Source organism: Gossypium hirsutum, chromosome A03 (genome assembly GCF_007990345.1).
Source record: "Gossypium hirsutum isolate 1008001.06 chromosome A03, Gossypium_hirsutum_v2.1, whole genome shotgun sequence".
Lineage (NCBI taxonomy): Eukaryota > Viridiplantae > Streptophyta > Magnoliopsida > Malvales > Malvaceae > Gossypium > Gossypium hirsutum.
Window position 1 is genome coordinate 83,375,388 of NC_053426.1, and position 18,962 is coordinate 83,394,349.

Consider the following 18,962-nt stretch of genomic DNA (forward strand, 5'->3'; position numbering starts at 1 on the left):
AGGCCAATTTTGGGGGCTCTTAGGAATTCTAAAGCCTATTTAAACACCTGAGGAGGCACTTAGAAGGGGGACGCAGAGTAGGAAGCGAGGAATTACTCAAGGAAAGGCGATTGATCCATCTCAGAAGCCGGATTCATCATCAAGACTGAAGATCTCCCTTCAAGTTCCTTCAGGAGTTTTGGGTTTTCTTATGTTTTTTTATCTTTATTCTTTTGAGATGTTTTCTTTCATAAGTATGAACTAAACCCCCTAAATACCTAAGGGGAATGAAACCTAAGACGGATCTTGTTATCATTATCTAAATTGCATGATAAATATTTGAATTGTTCTTAATTATGTGTTCTTAATTCTTTTTTGATATTCTAGGATATTGACTCAAGTTAAGCTCTTATTCAGAGGAGGAATAGACCCTGTCTAAGAGTAAATTTGTCATAATTAAGTGGAGTTGATTGCACGCCTAAAGATAGGGTGATAAGGTTTTTCCAGATTAGGGTGAAACCTAATAAGGGAATCCATAGATCGAGTTAATGCAATTATAAGGTGTTAATTAGAAAGAGATTTCAATTATTCAACCTAGGGTTAGACGTTATTAGTCTCGAGAGAGATGATAATATAACTTAGGGATTTCTACGGATCAAGTCAAATGAATAAATCGTCTGATTCAGAGTCAAATAACAAGTGAAGTCTAGGTGGATTTTTCTTTAGGTATTGTCTTAATCAATCGAATTTTCCCAAAAGTATTTTCCCAAATTTTCTTTCTGTGCATTCTTAGTTAGTAATTAGTTTAGATAACCAAATTTCTTAATTTTTAGGCTAGATAATAAAAAGCAAGTAAATACTAGTACTCGTAGTTCCTTTGGGTTCGACAATTCGGTCTTGCTGAACTATACTACTGTTCGATAGGAACACTAGCCTTAATCATGATAATAAGTTAGTCTCAAGAACGATTCCTTCATAAATTTTTAAAACCTATAACGAATATCATGTACCAAGTTTTTGGCGCCGTTGCCGGGGAACTAGGATAGGAACACTCGATTTTTATTACTTTAGCCATTTTACTTTTATTGCAATTTAAAATTTTATTTTATTTTCTAATTCTTGATTTATTTTCTTCTGACAGGTTTTTCTAGTTTATGACCTGAAGAAACCCGTTAGGACCGTTAGTGTTTGATAGTGAGCTCGATTGCACAGTTTACAGAAACCAAAGAGAAATAAGGTGAAGCTTACAATACACAGAAGAGCAAGAGGATGATACTTCAACCACAACTGAGGAGATGGCTGAAAACCAATAAAATCTGCTACCTCCTGCGATTGCTGTTAATTAGAATCCTGCTCCGTGCACTATGTATGATTATGCTAAACCTTCTTTAATAGGAACTGAATCGAGCATAGTTAGACCTGCTGTAGCTGCAAATACTTTTGAACTGAAACCTAACACAATTCAAATGATACAAAAATTTGTTCAGTTTGATGGTTTGCAGGATGAAGATCCCAACGCTCACTTGGCAAACTTTTTGGAACTATGTGATACATTTAAAATTAATGGCATTTCTGATGACGCCATTCACCTTCGGTTATTCCCTTTTTCATTGAGAAACAAAGCTAAACAATGGTTGAATTCGTTACCACAGGGGTCAATCACTACTTGGGAACAAATGACAGAAAAGTTTTTATTAAAATATTTTTCGCTGGCTAAAACAACCAAATTACGTAATGATATCTCTTCTTTTATGTAGATGGATTTAGAAACACTCTACGGTGCATGAAAGAGATACAAGGACCTCTTGAGAAGATGCCTTCACCATAGGTTACCACTCTGGTTTCAGGTTCAAACCTTTCATAATGGCTTCAATCCTTCGACTCGGAAGATGGTTGACACAGCTACTGGTAGAACCATCAATAATAAGACACCTGAAGATGCCTATGAATTTATAGAGGAGATGTCACTAAATAACTATCAGTGGCAAGTCATGAGGATAAAGCCAACGAAAATAACCGGTGTTTATAACGTTGATTTGGTCACCATGCTCTCTAATCAGGTAGAACTCTTGAATAAGAAAATTGATGGTTTTCTTAGTTCTTCACAGGTTCACTCAGTAATGCAGTGCGAAGCAAGTGGAGGTGGATCAAGCAGGTCAGAATACCCACCTTATCGCCACAACATGGAGAACGAGCAGTTAAATTACATGGGTAACAATCCTCAATCTCAAAAGAATCCTTATAGCAATACTTACAATGCAGATAGGAGGAACCACCCAAATTTTTCATGGGGAGGCCAAGGAAATCAGAGACCACCACCCCCTTCAGGTTTCAGCAACCACCGTACTAGCAGGAGAAAAAGCTAAACCTTGAGGAGATGTTAACCAAATTCATCTCGGTGTCAGAAACTCATTTTTAGAATACTGAGACGGTACTCAAAAATCAACAAGCATCAATCCAGGGGCTCGAAACTTAGATTGGACAGCTCGCCAAGTTGATTTCTGAATGACCACAAGGTAGCCTACCAAGCAACACTGAATCTAACCCAAGGGAGCAACTCAACGCAATTTCCATTCAAGATGAAGAAGGGTTAGTTGCCAAACCAAGGCCAGAAACGGTGGTAAGCAAAGGTAAGAATGAGGTAGGCCAAAATGACCCAAAGCCGGTGAGTACAGAATATAAACCTCGTGTGCCATACCCCATGCGACAAGGAAAGACCTATCAGACGAACAATTTGGTAAACTCCTTATACTTTTAAAGAAACTACATCTTAACTTACCGTTTATTGAAGCCCTTTCGCAGATGCCAAACGCAGTCAAGTTTTTAAAGGAGCTTTTAACAAATAAACGAAAATTGGATGAGGCGTCGCATGTAGAGTTGAATGCAGTTTGCTCAGCCATATTACAGAATAAGCTACCCAACAAATTGAAAGATCCAGGGAGTTTTACGATTCCTTGTTTAATTGGTAGTTTAGATGTTCATAATGCATTGGCTAACTTAGGGGCAAGAATTAATGTTATGCCTTATAAAATATTTAAACAGCTAGGTCTTGGGAAACCCAAACAAACTAGGATGAGCATTCAATTGGCTGATAAAACCATTAGATTTCCTAGGGTATCATTGAAGATCTTCTTGTTAAGATCGATAAATTTATATACCCAGTAGACTTTGTTGTTCTAGACATGGAAGAAGATAGTAGTGCACCTTTAATTTTAGGACAACCCTTTTTAGTGACTGCTAGAACCATTATTGATGTTGGTACAGGTGAACTCACACTTCGTGTGGGAGACAAAACAATCACCCTTCAAGCTCGTAATTTGAGTAACACATCAAAAATTAAAGGTGGTTGTATAAATCATTCTACTAGTACTAATCATGTGGTGACACCCTCTATGCAGGAAACAGTTTCAAAGAACACATATGAGCAGTGTTCAAACAAATACAAATGACCTATCTATGAAGAACGAAAGCTACAAATCGAGGAGCTAGATGAATGGCGGACACAGAAATCGAGAACACCCGATAAATTGAAACCGAGCCAGGACAAGCTCAATACCTCACCAAATAAACTTAAGGTTGGAGACAAAGTACTACTAGTTGCAGCAGGTCCTCGCATTGCCACTCCTGAACCTAATGAAGAAATTCCTCTTACGGTACTCAATATTTTCCCATATGGTACAGTCGAGGTAATTCATCCCAAATTTGGCACATTTAAGGTAAACAACACCCGTTTTAAACCTTATGATGATAAAGTTGATAGCAAGGATGAGGAGTCCTCGCACCACCTTGACCATGCAAAAGAAAGGTAAGTCGAGCTTAGACTATAAATAAGCACTTCTCGGGAGGCAACCCGAGCACTAACAATGTTAATTTCTTTAAAATTTTAGTTTTTTAACATCTAACATACTAACCGAATCATGGAACGCCAGCTTTCTAAAGACCACACGGCCAGACACACGGGCGTGCATTAGGCAGTGTGAAAACAGAGCAAGATTTTTTTCCCAACACAGGATGCGATAAGTTGCCACGGCCGTACGGCATGGCCGTGGGTGAAACAGGCAAAATAACACGGGCGTGAGACACGCCTGTGCCTTGAAACTGTGGTTGAAACTAAGAATGTAACACGGGCGTGTGACACGCCCATGTAATCCACCCGTGGTCGACACTGTCAAAACGAACACAGGAGTGGACCTATGTACATGAGCGTGGACCTATGTACACAGACATGGGAGAAGCGAATGAAGCAAGACACGATCGTACGACACGGCTGTGTGAACCCACACACCCAAAGAACATAGGCGTGGGCCAAATGCCAGACGCGCCCAAATTCAAAATTCGCGAAACACATGGGCAAAAATTAGGCCACACAGGGGTGTCCCACGGCCGTGTGCACCAAAATCTATATAAACCCCTCACTATTCATCATCTCCCTCCCCAAAAATCCCAAACCCTAGTAGTTGCAACTTTACACGCCCTACCCCCTACGCCTGTGCACCGCCTACAACACCGATTCCGACGCCCCAAGCTCCTTTCTTTTGCATTTGTTTACTCTTTTCTCTCTATTTTCTTTAAATATGTTGCTTATTTCATGATTTCTCTGCTCTATTGAACTATTTTGAATGAATATTCATAGTTAGAATATTAAAATACTTATGCTTGTTTAATAAAAGTTTTGTCATTTTAGTTACTACATTATGCTATACTCTTCCATTTTTCCTTGTTTCCATGAAATTTATGCTTACCCACATTCATATGTAAATTTTCTTGATTTTCCATACTATCCTTAAGGTATATTGGTTGAACTTCGATTTTTCAATGCAGGTACAATGTCGTCCTCACGTGGTAAGAAGACCGCTGTTCTCGCTTCGAAGAAGAGGAAAGGAGCAGCATCATTCTCGGGTCCTACCATGGAGATTAGGCACCCGTTCCTCGAGGTTCCCTTGGGACCCCAGGAGGAATTATATCAAATATTACGGGCCTGACCCCTAGGTGTGGGCCGCTGCATTGATTGGGCCACACTCGAACAAATTCAATTGGCTGACACGGTCCGAGCCCTCCTGACGACTGACCCGTAGGGGCTTTTCTTTGAGATCGTCGAGCTGACGTATCTCAAATTCATATTGGAACTCTGCTCGACGTTCCATCTTTAACCGTTATGACCAACTTCGACGATCCTGGAATGGTCCAGTTTCGCCTCGGTGGTCTAGTAGCTAGTTGAGAGTACCCGAGTTTGGGATTGCACTAGGGCTATACACGGAGGAATTCATGGACGATAATGAACTCAACACCCTCCACCGCCATATCCACTACTCCCCCTCAAAATGCTGGAGGGACCTCGTCCCTGCCTCGGGCACCTACGATCCTAGCAGCTCCAAGGCATCGGCTCTCCTTCCATCCTTGTGGTATCTACACGCTATCTTGCCTTACACTCTGATAGCGAGACGAGAGAGCACCGGCATCGTCACCACCCACAACGCCTATTTCTTATGGAGTATGGTGAATGGGCATGTCATCAACCTTGCGTACTTTATTGCCCTCGCCATTTGCCACCAGACGGAGCGGCACAGGAGAGGGGTCATCTCTATCGGGCCCTATGTGACTCGATTGGCTCGGCACTTCGGGCTCCTCAACACAGAAGCCCAATCATCCTCCCCCACTCTCAACGACCAAATGCCTCTACAAGGCATCTCGAGCATGCTAAGTATGAGGATGATCGAGAAATGACGTGTAACTTACCCTCCTCAGTACCGCCTCATCCAGTCCACCGAGGAGGAGGATCCAGAGGACATTACTGATGATGTCCCTCCACGTCATGAGGACCCACCACTCAGCCACTACCCCTTTCTCATCCAGTTCATGCAGCGGCTTCATACGTTGACATCTCTGAACGCCTTACTCGATTCGAGCAGTAGTGTTTTTAGTGCTTCAATAACATTGATGCTACTTTACAGCAGATTTGTCAGCACTTCCACATATCATCGCCACCCCAACCTTGCGAACCATCTAGCGATGAAGATGTTTAAAAACTTTATTTATTATTTTATGTTGTTACATTTATTCCATTTTAAGACTAATTTTTATTTTTCTTTAAGCTTATTTTTATTAGGTTTTATAATTATTATTTTACAATTTTTAATTTCGGCTATTTCATTATGAGTAATTATTCTTCTTTATATATTTCCTAAAAAAGTTCCTGATTCTATCACAGTTATAAAGAGCTCCAAAGCTCACTATTACTTAGGAACTTGAAACTCCACTGGGAAAGGTTCTCCACGACTGCCATGCCCTGCTCGACCACGACCATAGCCAACATGAGATATAATATTCTTTTGGCGCAGCATTTGTGGAACCCAACCTCTACCACTACCTGATACTTCCACCCTCATCATTAGTTTGGCCGTTTTTTCTCTATGACTACAATTCAATGAGTTCATTCATCATTCTAGAAGTTTCACTTCTCTCACTATCTTATGATTATAAATCTATCTTTGTCAATATATCTTTCTTTGTACATTGAGGGCAATGTACAACTTAAGTGTGGGGGGACTTTTATATCATCATTAAAAATCCATGAATTTTGTCTTATTCTCACGTGAATCACTCATATCACTATTAGAATGAATTTTGATTAATTTATGATTTTTATTGATATGTCTTGAATTAAAACATAGGTATTTATGCATTGATTGTTTAAACTTTAAGACATTAGGGAATCAAGCATGATAAGTTGATTTTTGAAGAATTAAAAAACTTTTAGGTTGTTTCCCTAAGTTTAGGTATTATCTTGAGTTGAAATTCACAAGTTTGAACATCAAAAAGCCTTAATTTTTGTGAGATCTTCATCCTTTAGAGCATATTTTATTCCTTTCATGCTCACTTTCATTATGAATGCTTCAGTTTTGATTTGTTATTCTAGAACATGCTTGATTATGCATGTCAAGACCACACCAATTGATTTGATATGTCAAGATGATAAAGGCACTTAGGTTTAACCCACTCACTCTCCAAAAGCCTACCTCCATAATTAACCCTTAGTGAACCCCTTTTGAGCCTAACAAGCCATTAATTGATTTACCCTCAATATTAACCCATAACCCATTATTGTTGAAATCCCCTAATTTGATCCCTATTTTTGTCGAGATTTGATTTAAACAAATTGCTTAGTTATGTTTTGCGCTTCTAAATATTTGACTTGTTCTAAAAAAAATAATACTTATATACATATTAGTAGTAATTCGTCATTTTTTAGCTCGAGTGTTAATTCCATATTCTGAGAAGAAGCTCACTTGTATTCAACTGATGACTAGTTATTTTTCTAGCTAGGTAATTTTTCAATTCAACCTCGATTCTAACATCTTTTTTCAGCTTGTGACCACACCCCCTAACCAAAGCCACGTTACAACCCTCTAAAAAGACCTTTTTGATTGATGTATCAGCTCAATATATAGTGGTGGAGATTTGATTTTCAAGCAAGCCTATGGTAATAACTTTTCATATTGACTAATGAGTGCTTTTATTGATGTCCTTAAACACCTTGAGTGATTTGAGTGAATCTTTAGTGAGGATGTTAAACTCTGTGATATTTTGATCAAAGGTAATCACTTAGATGAGGTGAGACACCTATGTTTTCGTGATAAAATGCTCAACTTGAAATGTTTGAAACTTTGATGTACTTTTAGTTGAATTTTCAATGTATACTATGGATTATTTTGAGATATTATTGATAGGGATTATAAATTGAAAAGAATTTATTTTGATTATAAGTTGAGGATTTTTTCTTGAGGTCAAACAAATGCTTAAGCGTGGGGGTATTTGATAAACCGTAATTTATACATATTTTTATCCCATGCTTAGCACATTTATGGATGGTTTCTCCTTAGAATTGGTGAATTCAATGCTTCTAATCCTTTAATTTCATGTTTTATACTTAGGTGAGCATAGAAGAGTAAAAAGAGTGAGAAACGAGCCGAAAATAGAGAAAATTGACCCACATGGGAAATCAACACTGCCTGGACTTTCTCATACGGGCGTGTCACACGGCCGTGTCCCTTTGGCAAGATTGAAGCACGACTTACACGGGTATACTACACGCTCATGCCTGTTCAACAGCCTTGACCACGGGCTTGAGAAATTGCACACGGGCGTGTCCTTGTCGAGCCCAAGTATAACCCTATTCAGAAAAAGGCCAATTTTGGGGGCTCTTAGGAATTCTAAAGCCTATTTAAACACCTGAGGAGGCACTTAGAAGGGGGAAGCAGAGTAGGAAGCGAGGAATTACTCAAGGAAAGCCGATTGATCCATTTCAGAAGCCAGATTCATCATCAAGACTGAAGATCTCCCTTCAAGTTCTTTCAGGAGTTTTGGGTTTTCTTATGTTTTGTTATCTTTATGCTTTTGAGATGTTTTCTTTCATAAGTATGAACTAAACCCCCTAAATACCTAAGGGAATGAAACCTAAGACGGATCTTGTTATCATTATCTGAATTGTATGATAAATATTTGACTTGTTCTTAATTATGTGTTCTTAGTGCTTGTTTTGATATTCTAGGATATTGATTCAAGTTAAGCTCTTATTCAGAGGAGGAATAGACCCTGTCTAAGAGTAAATTTGTCATAATGAAGTGGAGTTGATTGCACGCCTAGAGATAGGGTGATAAGATTTTTTCGAATTAGGGTGAAACCTAATAAGGGAATCCATAGATCGAGTTAATGCAAGTTTAGGGTGTTAATTAGAAAAAGATTTCAATTATTCAACCTAGGGTTAGACGTTATTAGTCTCGAGAGAGATGATAATATAACTTAGGGATTTTTACGGATGAAGTCAAATGAATAAATCGTCTGATTCAGAGTCAAATAACAAGTAAAGTCTAGGTGGATTTTTCCTTAGGTATTGTCTTAATTAATCGAATTTTCCCAAAAGTATTTTCCCAAATTTTCTTTCTGTGCATTCTTAGTTAGTAATTAGTTTAGATAACCAAACCTTTTAATTTTTAGGCTAGATAATAAAAAGAAAGTAAATACTAGTACTTGTAGTTCCTTTGGGTTCGACAATTCGATCTTGCTAAACTATACTACTGTTCGATAGGTACACTTGCCTTAATCGTGATAATAAGTTAGTCTCAAGAACGATTCCTTCATAAATCTTTAAAACCTGTCACGAATATCACGTACTCGCGTAAAATAAAAATTTGATGGTTAAATGTGAAAGTGCCTAATTGTTGTTGTCTTTATAATATGAAGCATTTATGTTTTAATTATACCTTTTAATTTTTGCATGGACGATTGTGGACTTGACTTAGTGGATTTGGAATAAAAATAAAAAGGCTAAATGGGTAATTTAATAAATTATGTAATAAAAATAACATAAAACATGAAACAATATTGCATGTTCATCTTTTTTCCGTGAATAACAAAAGAAAAAGAAAAGAAAAGGGTGTTTAAAGGTTCAGCCTAGGTTAAAGCTTAATTCAAGGTTAGCTTTAACTCGATTTTTGTTGATTTTTATGTTTTTGAGGTCGTTGCTTCGAATACTACTCGACCCATACTTGAATTTCTGATTTTGATGTATATTTTTAGCTTTACCATTGTTGATAGCTTGTAAAATTTTGTGTTTGATGATGTTAAATAAAAGTTATGTGATGGATTAACAAGTTTTTGTATTGGAATTTTGATGAAATTGAGTAAATAGGGTTAAATTGAAAAGTGTTTAGTTAAGGGACTAAATTGTGAAATAAATGAAATGTGAGGACTTGTATGTGTATGGGGAGTATTCGGCCTAAGCATGGCATGGGCAAATTATGCTTGTTTTGTGTTTTGTGAATTTTGGATTAAATTGTTAAAAGTGTAAAATGTCTGGGGCAAAAGTGCAATTTGCCCATTTATGTGTTTTTGAATGAATTTGATTGAATATTTGATTAAATAAGTTTAATTTATATCAATTTAGATCAAGAAAAGAGAAAATCAGATTTGGATCGGGGGAAGACCAAAATAGTCGAATAATTGAGTAATATTGTTCATCGATATCCGAGGTAAGTCTTTAAGCAATTAAACACCATTAATTTTGAATTTAAACTAGTTTAATATGCTGATTTGAATTCATAGATTTATAGTAGAGTTAGCTGAGTATGATTAAGCATGAAAATAATGTATTTGAGTTTAATTCGACTGAGTTATAACATTCGAAAGTCCGTATGAACTATATGGAATATCTGGAATTTTCGATATATGAATTATTTATGAGACAGCTTTATAATAGTGATATTCAAGATTTGAGCCTAGGAAGCCTTGTGCTGGTGAATTAAATCGGGCTTATTGCCTAGCAGGTTTATTGCCGGTGTATTAAATCAGACTTTGAGTCTAGCAGTCCTTGTACCAGTGTGTGATACAAGCTTAGGCCTAGCAGGCTTTATGCGGTGAACTATTATAAGTTTATGCCTAAAATACTTTATGTTGATGTGGTAATTGAATACTTTAAACGAGCTAAAATGATCAGGTACGTGATAGTTGGTTACCCATTTGAAAATAAGGTGAATTGATTTCTTGATATGTGATGAAAAAGGATACATGAAATTGTTGTAGTACATATGTTATTATGAGAAATATATTCGGTCTTATAGTTGTATATGGATGTAATATTAAAGTTTGAGTGATGAATATATATCTATAAATATATATGTATATTCGATTATATGAGACAATATGGTTTTGAAATTTGAGAATATATTGATGATGTATACATGTATATTCGGCCAAGGAGAAATTGTTCTATGAAAGTATATGTTATATATGTATGGAACTAAAAGCTTGAAATTATATGTGATTACAAATGCATAAGTTGATTTATTTAATTGAAATGATTTAGTAATTGAGATGTTACTATACATTAATTGTTTAATTTGCTTAAGGCTTACTAAGCTAAGTTAGCTTACTTTGTATATGTTTTTTTTATATAATTGTTTTATAGATTTTGGAGGTCGTTACGTGCTTGGGGATCGTCGGTGAAGTCATCCATACTATCGTTCACTTTCGGTACTTTTAAATTTTTTTTTAAAACTCAAATATATGGCATGTATAGGATAATATGTGTATGTTTAATTTTGAAGCATGTATATAACTAAAAGCCATGCGAAAATGGCTTGTTTATGAAGTTAATTTCAGTTTCATGCTATGATTAACTTGTGGTTATATATATTTTTGGTTTTGATGATTCGGTTAATGTATATAATATGTTGTGTTCTTGGTATGTTTTGGAAAAAGCTTGGTTATGTGCATTCAACATAAGGTAAGTAGTGGATGTTATTTGAGTTAGGTTATGTCATAATAAAAATTAAATAATAAGCGTAATTTATATATGTGGAGTATTTGTTATATGCAAGATGAAATGACTAATGTGATTTGGTAGAATAATTGTTTAAATGATAGACTATAGTTGTATGTCTTATGGATATCTTAATTAGGTTGAATCAATTTAGAAATGCATATATGTATGTTCGAATGATGAATTTGAGTGAGAAAGATGTGTGTCTTTTGAATTGGTTTTAAAGGTTCATTTGTTTTACACTTATGCGCATATGATATGTTAAGAAAATAATAGGTTGATTATTTTTAAATAAATAGGTAAAATGGCACTCATTTTTATGCAAGAAAGAATTGACCATATTAAAATGTTTTGTGAGTTAGAAGTCAAACATTTAATTATTTATGTGAAATTATAAATTTGTTTGACCATGTTCTATCTTACTAAAATTGTATATATATTATTATATTTTATGCTGTGTAAGATAAATTTGAAAAAATTGGTTTGGATGTATATACAATATGATTAACGATCCATGTTCGATTTGTAAATTAGTTAATCACTTTGTATATTTATATAAGTACGAAAATGACTTGTATGATTATGTGAATGCATGATCGCTGTGATTTAGTCCGGTAATATCTTTAATCCATTTTGACGATGGATACGGGTTATGGGTGTTACATATTGTATGTGAAAATGATGCCAAATGACTGCTTTTAGGTACATGAAAGATAGGTGGGAAAATGGCTTAAATCAAGCCTATTTTCGTGCCACATGGTTGAGCACACAGGCGTGTGACTCGACCGTGTAACCCCTAAATCCTAGCTAAAACAAATCAGTGAGTTACACAGCTTAGACACACGAACATGTCTACTGGCTGTGTGCGGCACACGGGCTGGCACACGGTCATGTGGTCGGCCTGTGACCCAAGTCAGTTTACCCTCAAGTTTTCAGACGGCCATGGAACACGAACGTGTCTCCGGCTATGTGATGCAAGTCAGTGTGTATGCCTTGTTTCCACTAGGCCTGGACACGGGCATGTCTAGTGGCCGTGTGATGCACACGACTTGTTTACACGGGCGTGTGACTCTTGAATGCTTGAATTTTTTTTTATGTTTCCCAAAGCTTTCAAATGTTATCAGTTTAGTTCTGAACCTCTTCCACACATGTTTTAAGGTCTCGTAGAACCTTATAAGAGACAATATGAATATGTTATATTGATATTTATGTGAATTGAATCAAGTTTGAGAAACGTGTATTATATACTGTGATTTGATTGGTAATGCCTTGTAACCCTAATCTGGTGACGGACACGGGTTAGGGGTATTACATTTATTGGTATTAGAGCTACGGTTTAGTCGATTCTAGGACTAACGTAGCGTGTGAGAGTGTAGCTATACATGCGATATATAGAAATTGCGATAGTGTGATGATTCTTGACAATTAAAATGTGTTTTCATATAGTGAATGGATCTTGATCGAGTCGTAGCTGACAATGTGGAAAGTAATGTGCCCGCTCCTATTCAAGGGGCAGCGGATACTGATTCTAGACTCATAACTAGTAGCCACGAGGGAGAGGCTAAGCAAGCCTTCTTCCAGATGATGAATGAGTGGATTACGGAATTCATTCGAATGAATCCGGCTACTTAACAACCTCTACCCCCACCTATTCCTCAACAAGTCCCAGTTGTGCCACAAGTGATAGATCCGATTTGATTGAGTAAGCCACTTGTTGATAAGATTCATAAATATGGGGCTGGAGAGTTTCGGGCTAATGTTGATGATGATGCTGAACAAGCTGAGTTCTAGCTCGATAATACAATCTGAGTGTTCGATTAGTTATCTTGTACTCATGATGAATGTATCAAAATGTGATGTTTCTTTGTTAAGAGACTGCGTATCACTGGTGGAATACATTAGTATCGATGGTTCCAAAAGAACGGGTTACTTGGGAGTTTTTCCAAATCAAATTTCAGAAGAAATATATTAGCTAGAGATTCATTGATCAGAAATGCAAAGAGTTTCTCGAGCTGAAACAGGGCTGTATGTTTGTTGCCAAATACGAGCGAGAATTTGTGTTTAAATGAAGACATCAAGCTATTAGTTGGGATTCTAGGAATCAAAGAGTTTTTGATACTCGTCGAATGGGCATGTAAAGCTAAAGAACTCGGAAAAGAAAAGAGAAAAGCTGACTTTGAAGTTAAAGACTCCAGAAAGAGATTGATGAGTAAATCTTATTAGTCTGTATCAAATAAATTCTAAGACTCGTTCAATCGTTCTAATGCATCGATAAGATATTCAAGCAGGGATCGTGGAAAGCAACCTGTGAGTTCTAAAACTCAAGCTACATCTATTGCTAGTGTTGGCAGTGTGAGGTAAAATCGACCAGAATGTAGACATTGTGGAAAAATTCATATCGGTGATTGTAGATTGAATGATCGGCCTATTTTAAATGTGGATCATTAGATCATTTCATTCGTAACTAGCCTGAGTTGGCTGAGCAAGATACAGTACAAAACACGAGGTTGAGTAACACTGCAGTTAGAGGTAGACCACCAAGAAACACGAGAAATATACGTTGTAGCCAGAGAGAGACTAAAGCTTCTACTGTAAGGTCAGAGGCCAGAGCACCTGCATGAGCCTACACTATTTGCGCTCACGAAGAAGCGTCATATCCAGATGTTATCACTGGTACTTTTACTCTCTATGATACTAATGTGATTGCATTGATAGATACAGGATCAAATCATTCGTATATATGTGTGAATTTAGTATCCAGTAAGACTTTGCCTATAGAGTCTACTGAATTTGTGATTAGAGTATCGAACCTTTAGGAAAGTGTGTTTTGGTTGATAAAGTGTGCAAGAACTGTCCATTGATGAATTGGGATTTTTGTTTTTCGGCTGATCTGATGTTGTTTCCATTTGATGAATTTGATATAATTCTGGGTATGGATTGGCTAATGCTACATGATGCTATAGTAAACTATAAAAGAAAGACGATTGATCTGAGATGTCAGAATAATGAGATTGTCCGGATTTAGTCAGATGATTTGAATGGTTTGCCAGTAGTGATTTCATCGATGTTAGCTCAAAAATATATGAGAAAGCATTGCGAAGCTTATTTTGCTTAGTGACTGAAAAAAGATTGAATCAGTGCTAGTTGTGTGTGAGTATCCAGATGTATTTCCTGAAGAGTTATCATGTTTACCACCGATCCAAGAGGTTGAGTTTGGCATTGAGTTAGTGCCAGGAACTATGCCAATATCGATAGCTCTGTACAGAATGGCTCCGAAAGAGTTAAAAGTCAAAACTTCGGCATTTGAGGCCTCACGAGCGTGGAACCGCTCGTGGGGTAAATTGAGCCCACAAATCAAGGACGATAGACTGTAGAGGCCGCCACGAGCGTTCTCCTGTGCTGGGGCTGTTCTGGGCCTCGATGGGCCCGTGGGCACGCTTATGTAAATCTAACTGTTAGGTGGGGAGTAGTTGGGCTTATCATGTTGTGTGCATGGCATAAGCCGTTAAGGGCTTCGTTCGGCCGAAATCGGCAATGTGGGCCCAATGAGCTCATGGCCCCTATACAGATTAAATCCACGGTAAGTGATAAATATTAGACTAGGCTATGTAGGTCACATAGCTGTAACTAAATTTGGGCTAAATGGGTCACACGAGGGTGTTGGCCCACTTAGGCCAAGTAATGGGCCTGAGGCCCATTTGCACTGTTATGTCTATTTAGGTTACTTAAGTTGCTCAAGGCGACGGTGGCCTTTCTGTTCGGTCGTTAAGACCCTATCCAAGAGGAAGAGTTTGGCATTGAGTTAGTGCCTGGGACAACTCCGATTTTGATAGCTCCGTATAGAATGGCGCCGACTGAATTAAAAGAGTTGAAAGCCCAGTTGCAAGAATTGATAGATACAGGTTTCGCACGACCAAGTTTTTCTCTTGTTTGTAAAAAAGAAAGGTAGAACTATGAGAATGTACATCGATTACCGGTAGCTTAATAAAGTAACTATAAAGAATAAATATCCTCTGCCAGTAATTGATGATTTGTTCGATTAGCTGAAAGGGGCTACAATGTTTTCTAAGATAGATTTGAGATCAAGTTACTATCAGCTGCGGGTTAAAGACTCAAATGTGCCGAAAATTACTTTCCAAACGAGGTACGAACATTATGAGTTTTTAGTTATGCCTTTTGGACTAACAAATGCACCTGCTGCTTTTATGGATTTAATAAATTGAATCTTTAAACAGTATTTGGATCGATTTGTGGTAGTGTTTATAGATGACATCTTGATATATTCCCACAATGAAACCGAGCATGCCGAACATCTAAGAATAGTGCTACAGACTTTGCGTGATAAGCAATTGTATGCAAAGTTTAGTAAATGTCAGTTCTCGTTACGAAAAGTCAGTTTTCTGGGACATGTTGTATCAGCTTCGGGTATTAGATTTGATCGGAGCAAAATTTCCACAATTCTATATTCGAAGCTTCTGAGAAATGTATCCGAAGTCTAAAGCTTTCTAGGAATCGCTGGTTATTACAGTCGATTCGTAAAAGGCTTCTCAGTGATTGCAAACCTCGATGATGAGATTACTTTAGAAAGATTTTAAGTTTGAGTGGTTAGAAAAGTGCCAGAAAAGTTTCGATCAGTTGAAATCTTTGTTGAAAGAAGCTTCAGTGCTAGTTCAGCCAGAGTCGGGAAAGGAATTTGTAATCTATAGTGATGCATCGTTGAATAGACTGGGATGTGTTTTGATGTAGGAAGGTAAAGTCATAGCTTATGCCTTGAGACAGTTAAAGCCGCAGGAAAAGAATTATTTGACGCACGATCTGGAATTGGCAGCTATTGTGTTTACGTTGAAAATTTGGCACCACTATCTGTTCGGTGAGAAATGTCACATTTATTCCTATCACAAAAGCTTAAAATATTTGATGACTCAGAAAGACTTGAATTTACGACAGCGAAGATGGTTAGAATTGTTAAAAGATTATGAATTATTGATTGACTACCATCCAGGAAAGGCCAATGTTGTTGTTGATGCTTTAAGCTGAAAATCTCTGTTTGCTCTTCGTGCAATGAATACGCATATTGCTCTATCTAATGACGGGTCGATTGTGGCTGAGTTGAAAGCGAGACCACTATTTATGCAACAGATTTGCGAAGCTCAGAAAGTTGATAATAAATTGCTAACAAAATTGGCTCAATGTGATTTGAATAATGATTCAGAGTTTTGAATTGATGCTGAGGGTTGTTTGAGGTTCAGAGGCCAAATATGTGTTCCGAGAAATTCAGAATTAATTTAGATGATTTTAAATGAAGCTCACAGTAGTCGGTTATCTGTTCACCCGGGAAGTACGAAAATGTATAACGATCTGAAACAACTTTATTGGTGGCCTGGAATGAAGCGTGATATCTCAAAATTTGTTTGTCTAATCTGTCAGCAAGTCAAAGCTGAGCATCAGGTATCGTCTAGGTTACTGCAGCCGATTATGATTCCCGAGTGGAAATGGGATAGAATCACAATGGATTTTGTAATGGGTTTGCCTCTGTCACCGAGTAAGAAAGATGCAATCTGGGTAGTTGTTGATAGATTGACTAAATCAGCTCATTTCATTTCGGTACGCAGGGATTATTCACTTGATAAGCTTGCTAAGTTGTACATCTCTCAAATTGTGAGATTGCACGGAGTACCTATTTCTATTGTTTCTGATAGAGATTTAAGGTTCACATCGCGGTTTTGGAAGAAACTGCAAGATACATTAGGTACGAAACTACATTTAAGTTGTAACACCCTTAACCCGTATCCATTGCCAGAACAGGGTTTCAGAGCATTACCAAAATTTACAGATCATTTAACAGAAATTTTGCTTCACATAACATTCATACTTGTAATTAATCAAATTTAATCATAGTGTCCCTTATGTGAGCCATCGAGGCTCAAAATATATATCGAAACTTAACTGAAAAATCGAAAAAAATTTCAAAAATATTTAAAAATTTTCAACACTGTAGGGTTCACACGGCTGTGTGGCCAAGCCATGTGGTTCAGACAATACTCATGAAGCTATATTCATCAATTTACAAGGTGAATAAATCCACAGCATCACTTATACATATCATATCTAGCTTAGTAAGATTTTAAATAATTTTAACTCTTCCTAGTTTCTTTATTTTCATATGTATCTCTTTACTTTCCACACTCATTCCTTATGTATAACACACCGGTCATAAGCATACTATACCATTATAACCACAAGCTAGTGCAGTGGAACATAACTCTTTTCAATTAATCATATGATAAACCATTTCATAAGATATTGCGTAACTTAAAACTTGCCACTCTCTCACGTCACAAGTATATTTTCATTTGAGTACTTGCCCTTTCAACACATCATATAAATAAACATATTACCATTTAACCAATAGCGTGGCACTTGTCTAAGCATCAACTGTAACATTTGTTAGCATACTTAAACATATTCATATAAATTCAACTTAGATAAACTTATTTTCTCATCATATTACACTTAAGCTTATTGCTCATCTCAACATACATAATTTCCTTGTAGCAACATATCAAAGATAATCACATTTTTACATGTCATGATACCTATCATTCTTTTGTTGTTTCTTTATAAACATATATCATTCATTTCATTATATCAATATTTCACGCACCATCATTACCATATATTTTAGGTATATACCTGTGATAGTTCATTTCAAACTCATGTTATCTCATATCAGAACTTTACCCATTGAATCATTTAAATATCAATGGTACACTTATTTTAGAACAATATCAATAATAACCATAAGTCTTCCAATACTACTTTCATATGTCACTTACCAGTCTTTCTCAAATTAGAGAATGTCTTGCGGATCTGAGTCCGTCGTTTGCTTAGTGCCACGATTCACAACTCAGTATGGAAACAGCATACCTACGTTTCACAGCTCAGTATGGAAATACCATACCTACTTTTCACACTTTGCCATGGATCAACCATGGTCTTATCCATCAATTCATCATTGATCACTGAACACTTTGCTATGTTTGGCACACTATATCACTTTGCCATGATTGGCACACTTTATCACTTTGCCATAGTTCAACTATGGACTTGCACTTCCACACTTTTCACTTGTCACTGATCAGATAAGTGTAGCTAAAGCTACCACTTATCACTTGTCACTTGTAGCCGAAGCGACCACTATTCACTGATCAGTTAGCTAAAGCTACCACTTTTCACTAATCAGGTAGCCAAAGCTACTACTTTTCACTCATCAGGTAGCCGAAGCTACCACTTTTCACTGATCAAGTAGCCGAAGCTACCACTTTTCACTGATTAGGTACCCGAAGCTACCACTTTTCACATTGTACACACAAGGCATACATTTCCTTTTCAAGTGTACACACAAAGTGTACGTTTCCTTTTTAAGTTGTACACACACAGTGTACATTTCCTTTTCTAGTTGTACCTTTTAGGTACATGTATCCTTTTCAAGTGTCACCTTTTCAGGTGAAATTCCTTTTCATAATGAGATCATAAGATTACTCCTTTCGGAATAACCTTTACTACAACACATGCAAGACCTCATTTATAAAGGTAATCACCTATCCAATCGGAATTCAATATTCGAACGGATTCTTATACCATTTTTATCAATCACATATATCAT

At 36.9% G+C, this 18,962-nt stretch overlaps 1 non-coding gene across 1 annotated transcript; it reads right to left on the bottom strand.

The window, feature by feature from the left end:
- Window positions 1-1,703: 1,703 nt before the first annotated feature.
- On the bottom strand, window positions 1,704-1,810 carry LOC121225427 (small nucleolar RNA R71). Its single transcript, XR_005923312.1, has one exon. It is a non-coding gene; the product is annotated as a small nucleolar RNA R71 (small nucleolar RNA).
- Between the last annotated feature and the right edge of the window lie 17,152 nt (window positions 1,811-18,962).